The following is a 9,753-nucleotide window of genomic DNA, read 5'->3' on the forward strand; positions in this document are numbered from 1 at the left end:
GCAACCATGACATGCAGTTGTGTTCTTGGGCCTTGTTTATCGTCTTAGACGACGATTGAATGGAATTTGGACGACGATTGTATGGAATTCCAGAAGAATTCCTTCGAATTTTTTTCTTTCGAAACTTTGGTTCCACATCCCTCGATTGAGAAACCCTTTCTCCGTCACTTGGATTTATACTTATCAAACTCACGGACCTGCACCATGGTTTTTAACCTAGAACTCAACCACTAGCAGTGGTGGCGCCAGTGTTCTTCTCCGGTGAAGCAACCCAGCACACACTAGGGTGTTTTGGACACCAAAACCCAAAGCCCATAATGGGCTGGCCTGTTTAGCCTGCGAAAAAAAAAGGGATTTTTTTTTAATTGGGCTCGCTTAAAGCGGCCTAACACCATGGCTCGGCCCAATACGTGACACCAGCTTGAGGGCTACGGTATCCCACATGTTTGCGATGCACCAAATCCCAGCTTGCAGCTGGTGCATCAGTGCACCTGCACCGCACCGCACCTGATCAGCACCCAGTTTGGGCTTATGTTTTGGGCCCGGCCTTCTTGCAACCTGTTTGCTGCTACTAGGCTTGTAGCCCAACAATTTTATTTAGGGCATGATTAGCCTGTGTCCACCTTAGTCTAATTTTTGGGTATGGGCCACACAATACAAATTTGATAAGCACACCCGTGGGCTTTGGCCCATTATTTTGAGCCCCCAGTTTAATTGTTTATGTTTTTTAGACAATTTGGGTTTTATAATATTTTCACCCACACTTTAAATTTGGCCCGAAGTTTAATAATTAATTCAATTATAGACTTGAAGTTCTATTTGCATATTTTCTTGTTGCACATTTCTGTATATATAGTTATGTTTGTCTGCAGGAACATATGAACCTAAAGTTCATATTTATTTCGAAACCTGAAGTTTCTATAAACATGCCTTGTTTGAACATCTGAAATTTTCCTTAAAAACATCACCCATGAAAACCCGAAGTTTTTTCATGCAAATTTCAACCAATACATGTCTATTATAACCTGAATGTTCTACTCATATGTGAATGGATTGATTTTTTCTCCATTACACTAATCACATCTTGTCCATCCATTTTGTGATAGGAACATATCGAATTTAAACGAACTCGACTTTACTGCTTTGGAAATCTCTGGAAGGAACTACCTCAAGTGGGTCCAAGATGTGAAGCTCCACCTCACTACAAAGAATTTGCTTCCTTCCATTGAAGATGAGACGGACAACCCGGTTGGCGAAGCTGAGAAAACCACTGCCATGATCTTCATTCAAAGACATTTATAATGCCCTACAAACCGAGTACCTTGCTGAGGAGGATCCACGAGCACTCTGGATCTCTTTGGCTGATTGTTTTGATCACCAAAATGACATTTTCGTGCCTGAAGTAAGACATGATTGGCAGCATTTGTGCTTCCAGACTTTAAGTCTGTGAATGAATATAATTCTGAAGTTTGTCGAATCGGATCACCTTTCAAGTTCTGTAATGAGACCTTAACCGAAGAAGATCTTCTGGATAATACATATTCAACCTTTTCTGCCATTAATATTGTCCTGTAGCAACAATATAGGGCTCAAAAGTTCACTAAGTTTTTGGATTTGATCTCTGTTGTACTTCTTGCTGAAAAGCAGAATCAGTTGTTGATGAAGAATAATCAAGCTTTACCTATTAGGGCGACTGTTGTGCCTAAAGCACATTATAGCATAAAAAACGCCAAAATAGGCGTGGTAGGGGCAACCATAAGCCACCCCGTCATGGTCAACAGAGCCAAGGCCCATTTAAGGGAGGAAATAGAGCCCATAAGTGCCCTAACTTCGCTCCCAAGCCCCTAAACTTCAAGAATAAGGGCAAAGCACCTGAAACTATAGATGTGGACATGTGCTCTCACTATGGTTCAAAGAACCATTGGTCCCATGTTTGCCGAGCTCCCTAGAAGGTTGTAACTGAGTATCATTCTCGTCATAAGAAGTTTGAATTAAACTTTATGCAAGTAGATGAACCAGAAAGTACTAAGATACAGGTTTCTGACTTTCAAAAGGCCATTACCCTTATGGAAGATTAGAATCTTAGACATAAACTATTTTTTTAGCTGAAATTTAGACAATGGGGCCAAATTCCACCTGGTGGCCGAACCCCCCTTGTTTTTTGGTTAAATTTTGAACAATTTTCCTTTATGTTTGGATTATTTGTTGGTGATTTGTTTTTTTGGATATTAAGTTTTAATTAATTACCATCGTGAATACTTAAATTATTTTGAATAGATATTTGTTTTAAAAACTTTTATGCATGTGACCAAATCAAATTAATTTTCATTCTAGGTATGACTAGTGGGGAAGTTAGTTGTCAAATAGTGCAACCACGCACATCATTTTGCGTGACCACATCTATTTCACTAACTCCATAACTAAGAATGCACCTCTGACAACCCTCTCAGACCCATCCAACCTTGTCGAAGGATATGGTAAGGCACGTATAATGTTGTCCAATGGTACAATTTTGACCATTGATGAGGCATTTTATTCTCCACGTTCCGAAAGAATGTTGTTGAGTTTCAAGGACATTAGAGATAATAATTACTACACCAAAACCTATGTAGAAAATGAAGGTGAATTTCTATGCATAACTTCCTACGAATATGGCCAGAAGTGTATTCTAGAGAAGATGAAGCGTATCCCGAGTAGTTTGTATACTACGACCATATACCTTATAGAAAGCCACTATGTGGCTGGCTCTACCTTTGGGACTGCGCACGAAATCACACTTTGGCATGATCGTTTGGGACACCCTGGACGAACAACGATGTGCCATATCCTCAAATCATCACACAGGCATCCACTAACCCGAAGTTTAGGTTCAATTCAAGGAATCACATGCTAAACCTGCTCCATGGGAAAGCTTATTATTAAGCCTTCTTATAACAAGATTCGTTCAAATCCTTCTATTTTTTCTACAAAGGATTCAAAGGGACATTTGTGGATCGACTCACCCTCCATACGGACCATTTAGACATTTTATGATTTTATTTGACACTTCCACACATTGGTTACATGTGTGCTTGTTGTCCACAAGGAATGTTGCATTCTCCAAACTGTTGGCTTCAGTTATCAAGTTCAGGGCTCACCACTTTGATTATCCGATCAAATATATTCGATTGGATAATGCTGGAGAATTCATATTTAAAACTTTTGATGACTATTGCATGTCGGTTGGGATTGAAGTTGAACATCTTGTACCTTATGTTCAAACCTAAAACGGCTTGGCAGAGGCATTCATTAAGTGCTTACAAATGATTACTTGATCGTTGGTCATACGTATCAAGCTCCCGATCGTTGCTTGGGGCCATGCAATATTGCACATAGCCATGTTGGTCCGTCTGAGGCCTGTTGTCAAACCAACCATATAGCACCCTTCAGTTGGTTACCGGATATAAACCCGACATATCGCATTTGCACTTTTTTTATTGTGTTGTCTATGTGCTGATTTCACCGCCCTTACGTATAAAAAGGGAGCCTCAGTGAATGATAAGAATCTATGTCCGATATGATTCTCATTCGATCATTCATTACTTAGAACCTTTGACAGACGGTTTGTTTATCGCTCGTTTCGCGGATTGTCACTCTATGAGACAATCTTCTCGTCGTTAGGGAAAGATAAGAACATCAACGTTCCTGAAGAACAACGTGAATTATCGTGGATGACTCCTACTTTGTCTCATTTAGATCCCCACACCGCTTAGTCTGAAACTGAAGTGTAACACATTAGATCTCCAAAGTATAGCTCAAAGCATACCAGATGCTTTCATCGATCTAATGCGAATGACAAGATCACATTTTCCAGTTCGAATGTGCCTGCAAAGATAAATTTACCAAATGTGCAACGGACCTCCTTCCTGGAGGTCCAGGACGCCACTTTGGCCGATCCACGTACATTAGTGGCTAGCCAATCATCTGCCCATACACACAAGCGTGGCAGACTACTTGGTTCAAAGGATTCACTCCCCTAAAATAGGAAACTCATGGCACAGGCACCTGAAGAGCCTACCGTGAATCCGACCGTCGCTTACTCATTCTATCCAACTCATAAGGATATTAAATTACGGAAACGTCCTTGAAGAGATGAATCTATCTTCCGAGAATCGTGAGATTTCAATTTATTATGCTAGCTTAGATGATGTTTGGTGTGGAAATGAGATGATCTTCGATGACGCATTAGCATATGTAGTACCTATTGAGATCATGTTAAGCGATGACATTGAACACTGTTTCGTTGATGAATATCGATGTAGTACCGATTGGTTAAACTGGAAATAAGCAATCCAAGTTGAACTCGATTTGCTTGCGAAACGTAAGGTGTTTGGACTTGTAGCTCATACTCCTCCACATGTGAAGCATGTTGGCTACAAGTGGGTTTTCGTTTAGAAGCGTAATGAGAAGAACGAAATTGTGCGTTACAAAGCTTGTCTTGTTGCGTAAGGCTTCTCACAATGCCCCGGGATTAACTATGACGAAACTTATTGACCCATTATGAATGTGATTACTTTTCGCTACCTTATCAGTTTGGTAGTTTCTGAAAAACTTAGTATACATCTGATGGACGTAGCAACTGCGTATCTTTATGGGGATCTTGATACGAAAATTTATATGAAAGTTCCTAAAAGACTTACATTGACTAGATCAAATATTTCCAACCCCGGAACACGCTCTTAATTTGGCTGAGGCGTTCACTCTATGGTTTAAAGCAATCTGGAAGAATGTGGTATAACCGTTTGAGTGAGTATTTGACTAGTGAGGAATATATGAAAATGAACTATGCCTTTGTGTGTTCATTAAGAAGTTACATTCTAGTTTTGCGATTGTTGCAGTATATGTCGATGACATGAATCTGATCGGAACTCCTAAAGAGTTCGCGAGAACTGCTGCACACCTGAAGTTGGAATTTGAGATGAAGAATCTAGGAAAGACTCAATATTGTCTCAGTCACGAGATAGAGCACCGTTCAGATGAAATCTTAGTTCATCAATCAAACTACACCAGAAGGTGTTGTACCGCTTTAATGAGGATAAATCGAAGCCTTCAAGTACACCTATGGTCGTTCGATCGCTAGATGCAAAACAAGATCCCTTTCGCCCGAATGAGAATGATGAAGAGATTTTGGAGCCCGAAGTGCGAAGTGCGATAGGCACTTTAATATACTTAGCTCAATACACCAGACCTGACATCTTCTTCGCTGTTAATCTTTTGGCAAGATACAGTAATGCACCAACACGCAGACACTGTACTGGTGTTAAAGACATCTTCTGTTACCTTAAGGGTACTACGAATCTAAGCTTGTTCTATCCCTACGGGTCCTCGAGTGATGCCGCCCCCTTTATCTTGAGTCGATTCTCGCCTTGTTGGTTATGTCGACACAGGATACTTATTTGATCCACACAAGGCACATTCTTAAACGGGTTATGTTTTTACCATTGGAGGTATCGCAAATCTCTTGGAGGTCAACTAAACAGACCTTAGTTCCCACTTCATTTAACCATGCTGAAATTCTCGCCTTACATGAAGCAACTCGGGAATGCTTTTGGTTAAGAGCAGTTGTGGGCCATATTCGAAACATTCTGCAATCTTTACCTCATAGTTGATGTCCTGACGACGATCTATGAAGATAACGTAGTATACATCGAACAACTCAAGAAAGGTTGCATCAAAGGAGACAACACTAAGCACATTACGCTGAAGTTCTTCTTCTCACATCAATAACAAGAGCATTAGAAGATTGCAATCATGCAAATTTGTTCGCAAGACAATATGGCCAACCTCTTCACCATACCGAAGCTTGTTCAAGGAATTGGTATGCATAAACTTTCTGAGTTGTAACATTGCTAGTTCTCTTTGGAATTATGTCAAACTCAGGGGGAGTATCTTGAAGTATACTTGCTTGATCATAATGTACTTTTTTCCCTAATATTAAGAGCATTTTTCCTACTGGTTTTTTGCTACCTAACTAGGTTTTAACGAGGCACCCACCTTGGGTTGATTATATCCTTGATGACATCCAGTTGACGTTTCATTTGACTTTGCATTTCTCACGCATTTTTCCTTAGACTATGGATTTTGTCCCTACTCAGGTTTTTGCCATAGCGAAAGGGTTTTTTGTGAGACTTAGTTCCTTATGCAAGTTCATACCTTATTTGAGAATAGTGTGTTTCCAGAATCAGTGCCGACAAGTCATCTTCCTCAACTTCTGCATGATGCCGAATCTACTTGAGTATTTACACACTCAAGGGGGTGCGTTGTAAACTTCTAGTTTAAGTGTGATTGTGTAAATCCTTGGGGATAAAAGATTTCTTCTCTCCCTCTCTGTATTTCCTCTCTCTGCCGCTGGCCTTCTTCCCCTATCAGTTAAATATGGGCCACAACATAATGATATTTTTCTTTGCAATATTGGCATAGGTCCAAGATTGAATCATAACTGTTGATAAATAAAAAATTTAAATGATAGTTTAAGCCTTGTTTGTTTAACGTTGGATTGGAATATAACTCACAATATTTTAGGTAATGTTGAAAGACCTTTCTTGGGGATCACAATAACTTGTTAGGATTACAAAGTTATACCAGAGAGAGCCTGGCTAACCAACATGACATGTTGGTGATGGATGTACATAACAATGACATAGAAGAAAGAACAAGATCTTGAAATGTCCAAGAACTAGATGGTGGAATCTAAAAGGAGAAAAAAAAATCACTTTCAAACAGAGGCAAATGCATTGAGGTGCAGGGGGGTCAAATGACCCCCCTAAACAACATCGGTGAATGTCCATAGATAACTTGAGTGCTTACCACCCCCCTCCTCGCGAATTTCGGTGAATGTCCATGAATAACTTGGGTAGGGCCCCTTTGAAGATTGGAGTTAGCTTCATACATGCCCTCCAACTGTAAGAGTGGCTTTTCTTATTATTTGTTTTTAATAAATGTTATTTTATCAAAACAACATAGTTTTGGACCCTTTGCTTAATAAAAAATCAAAATAAACACCCAGAGCCAAAAAAATAAACGTATGGATGATGGATATATTACTCGAGGAAGTTCACGGCGTGAAGCTTAAAGAATCACAAACTTTCATCATTATCATATGGAGCTTTTTGTTGCTATCATTGATAAGCAACTTATGGAATTAAATAGTCGTTTTGATGAGGTAATTACAAAGTTGCTTCTTTGTTTGACCAATTTGAGCCCGGATGATTCATTATCAGCTTTTGATGAACAAAAGTTAATATGTTTTGCACAATTTTATTCAAACGAATTTACTACTTGTCAACTCTTGGCACTTGAAGTTCAACTTGGGCATTATATTCTTGATATGCGTTTGAGTAGTGAATTTTCTCAATTGAAAGGAATTGGTTGCCTTGCAAAAAAATGGTAGACACGAGGAGGAATAGAGTATATAATCATGTGTATTTGCTAATTACATTTGCTTTGGTTCTACCAGTTGCTATTGCTTTAGTGGAGAGAGCTTTTTCCGTTATGAATATTGTGAAAACTCCATTGAGTAACCGAATGGGAAATCAATGTTTGAGTGATAGCATGGTGGTTTATATGGAGAGCAATATTTTTTCTTCCATTGACAATGAAACTATAATGCAACGCTTTTAAAAAATGAAAATGCATCAGGGACTATTATAACTTGTATTGTTAATTTTTCTATAAGTTATGAATGATGGAACTATAGTTTAATCTTTAAGTTATTATATGTGTAAGAAATTTTTGTAAACTTTTATTTGTGACCCCCCGAAATATTTTTCCTGGATCCGCCACTGCTTTCAAAGAGAAAATATTCACCCAATGCATTTGGGATACAGAGGGGAACGCTACCCAAATGTAGGATTCCATGGCTAGCTGTATTTGAAGAGTTGCAAAAGGGGAATTAGTAGAGTCCAAGGATTGAGTTGCAAAAGGGGAATTAGTAGAGTCCAAGGATTTTGTACCCACATCAAAGGAATCTTGGTGGTCGAAAGAGGAGGTACAAGAAAATTGGTTAAGGCTAAGAAGGAATATTGTAAAGCCTTTACAAGGAGAGAAAATTGTGAAAGCTATAAAATAACGAAGAAGGAGGCATAGAAAATCGTGAGAGAAACGAAGCTAACGGTTTATGAAAATATGTATAAGCAATTAAATACCAAAGAAAGAGAGTTGGATATCTATAAACTGGACTTGAACCAAGTAATGTGCACCAAGGATGAGAATGAAAATGTTTTAGTTACGGAGAACGCGGTTAAAGATTGATGGAAAGTTTATTTTCATAATCTTTTCAATGACAGACACGAAAGGAGTACTTATTTGGGTAATTTGAGTAACTTGGAAGAGTGAAGAAATTACTCCTTCTACCACCAAATCAATTAAGAAGAAGCTTGTAGCTTTGAAAAAAGATGAAGCATAGAAAAGTAGTGGGTCCTAACAGTATACAGACCAAAGTGTGGAAAATCTTGGGAGTGACATGTATAACATGGTTCATAAACCTTTTTAAAAATATTTTGAAAATGAAGAAGATGCCAAATGAGTGGCAAAAAAGCACTTTGGTGCCTACATACAAGAATAAGGTGACATAACTATAGGGGTATTAATTAAGTTAATGAGTCATGCAATGAAGCTTTGGGAGAGAGTAATTGAGCATAGATTGAGGCAAGATACACAGGTCTCAAACAATCGATTCGGGTTTATGTCAAGGGGTTCAACTATGGAAGCAATCTATCTCTTATGCTGATTAATGGACAATATAGAGATATGCAAAAGGATTTGCACATAGACTTTATAGATTTGAAAAAAGCATATGATAGGAACCCAAGAGAAATTCTTTGCAGGATTGCAATAAAAACTCATGAAGGGCAAACTAAAAGCTTTTCATAGTCATAGGCTTCTACCAAGGCTCAGCTTTAAGTCCTTACCTTTTTATATTCGTAATTGATGAGTTAATTTGTTTTTGTATATGTTGAAAGACCTTTCTTGTATTTCATATAGGTTGTTACTTGTTGCGACCTTTCTTGTGTTTTTTTCTCGCACACGGGGTTTGAGCTACATGTCTCCTATAGGTTGTTACTTGTTGTGACCTTTCTTGTGTTTTTTTCTCGCACACGGGGTTTGAGCTACATGTCTCCCTTCTCCTTTTTTTTTTCTTCTTTTTCTAATATAATTCGGTAGGTATTGGTGTTTAGAAGAGGGAGGGAAGGTAGGCTAATGTAGCACTCCGATCACTCGGCCTTGGTATGTAATTCTGTTCACATAATCCTCTAACTTGATCCTACAACTTGAAGTTAGAAGATGAATTACTCGCTAAGAAACCTTATTCATTATAATCCTCTCAAAATTGAAGGATCAGAAGAGATAAGTTTCCTCCATGTGTTATTTGATTCTAATCCCGTCAAAAGGAAAACTCATTCACCTCTATACTCAACATACCTTAACACTATGTTTAGGTGTCTCAAAGCCAAAGGACTGAGGTTAAGTTAGTTAATAATGAACTGCAAAATGTTTGAAGGGTTAGAAATGCAGTTCATGAGCATTATAAAGGCATGAGAGGGGGATTTGCAAACCGCTAGTTTGAGTGAGGCATTTATGAATCCTTCATACATGCCTTTGCAATTAATGCTCATGGAGTGCATTTTTAACCCCTTATTCTAACATTCTGTAATTCATTAGTTACTAATTTGACCTCAATCTTTTAGAACTTAGAAATTCTTTGATCAAACATAG

Source organism: Pyrus communis, chromosome 5, assembly GCF_041283825.1.
Source record: "Pyrus communis isolate YQ-2024b chromosome 5, ASM4128382v1, whole genome shotgun sequence".
Lineage (NCBI taxonomy): Eukaryota > Viridiplantae > Streptophyta > Magnoliopsida > Rosales > Rosaceae > Pyrus > Pyrus communis.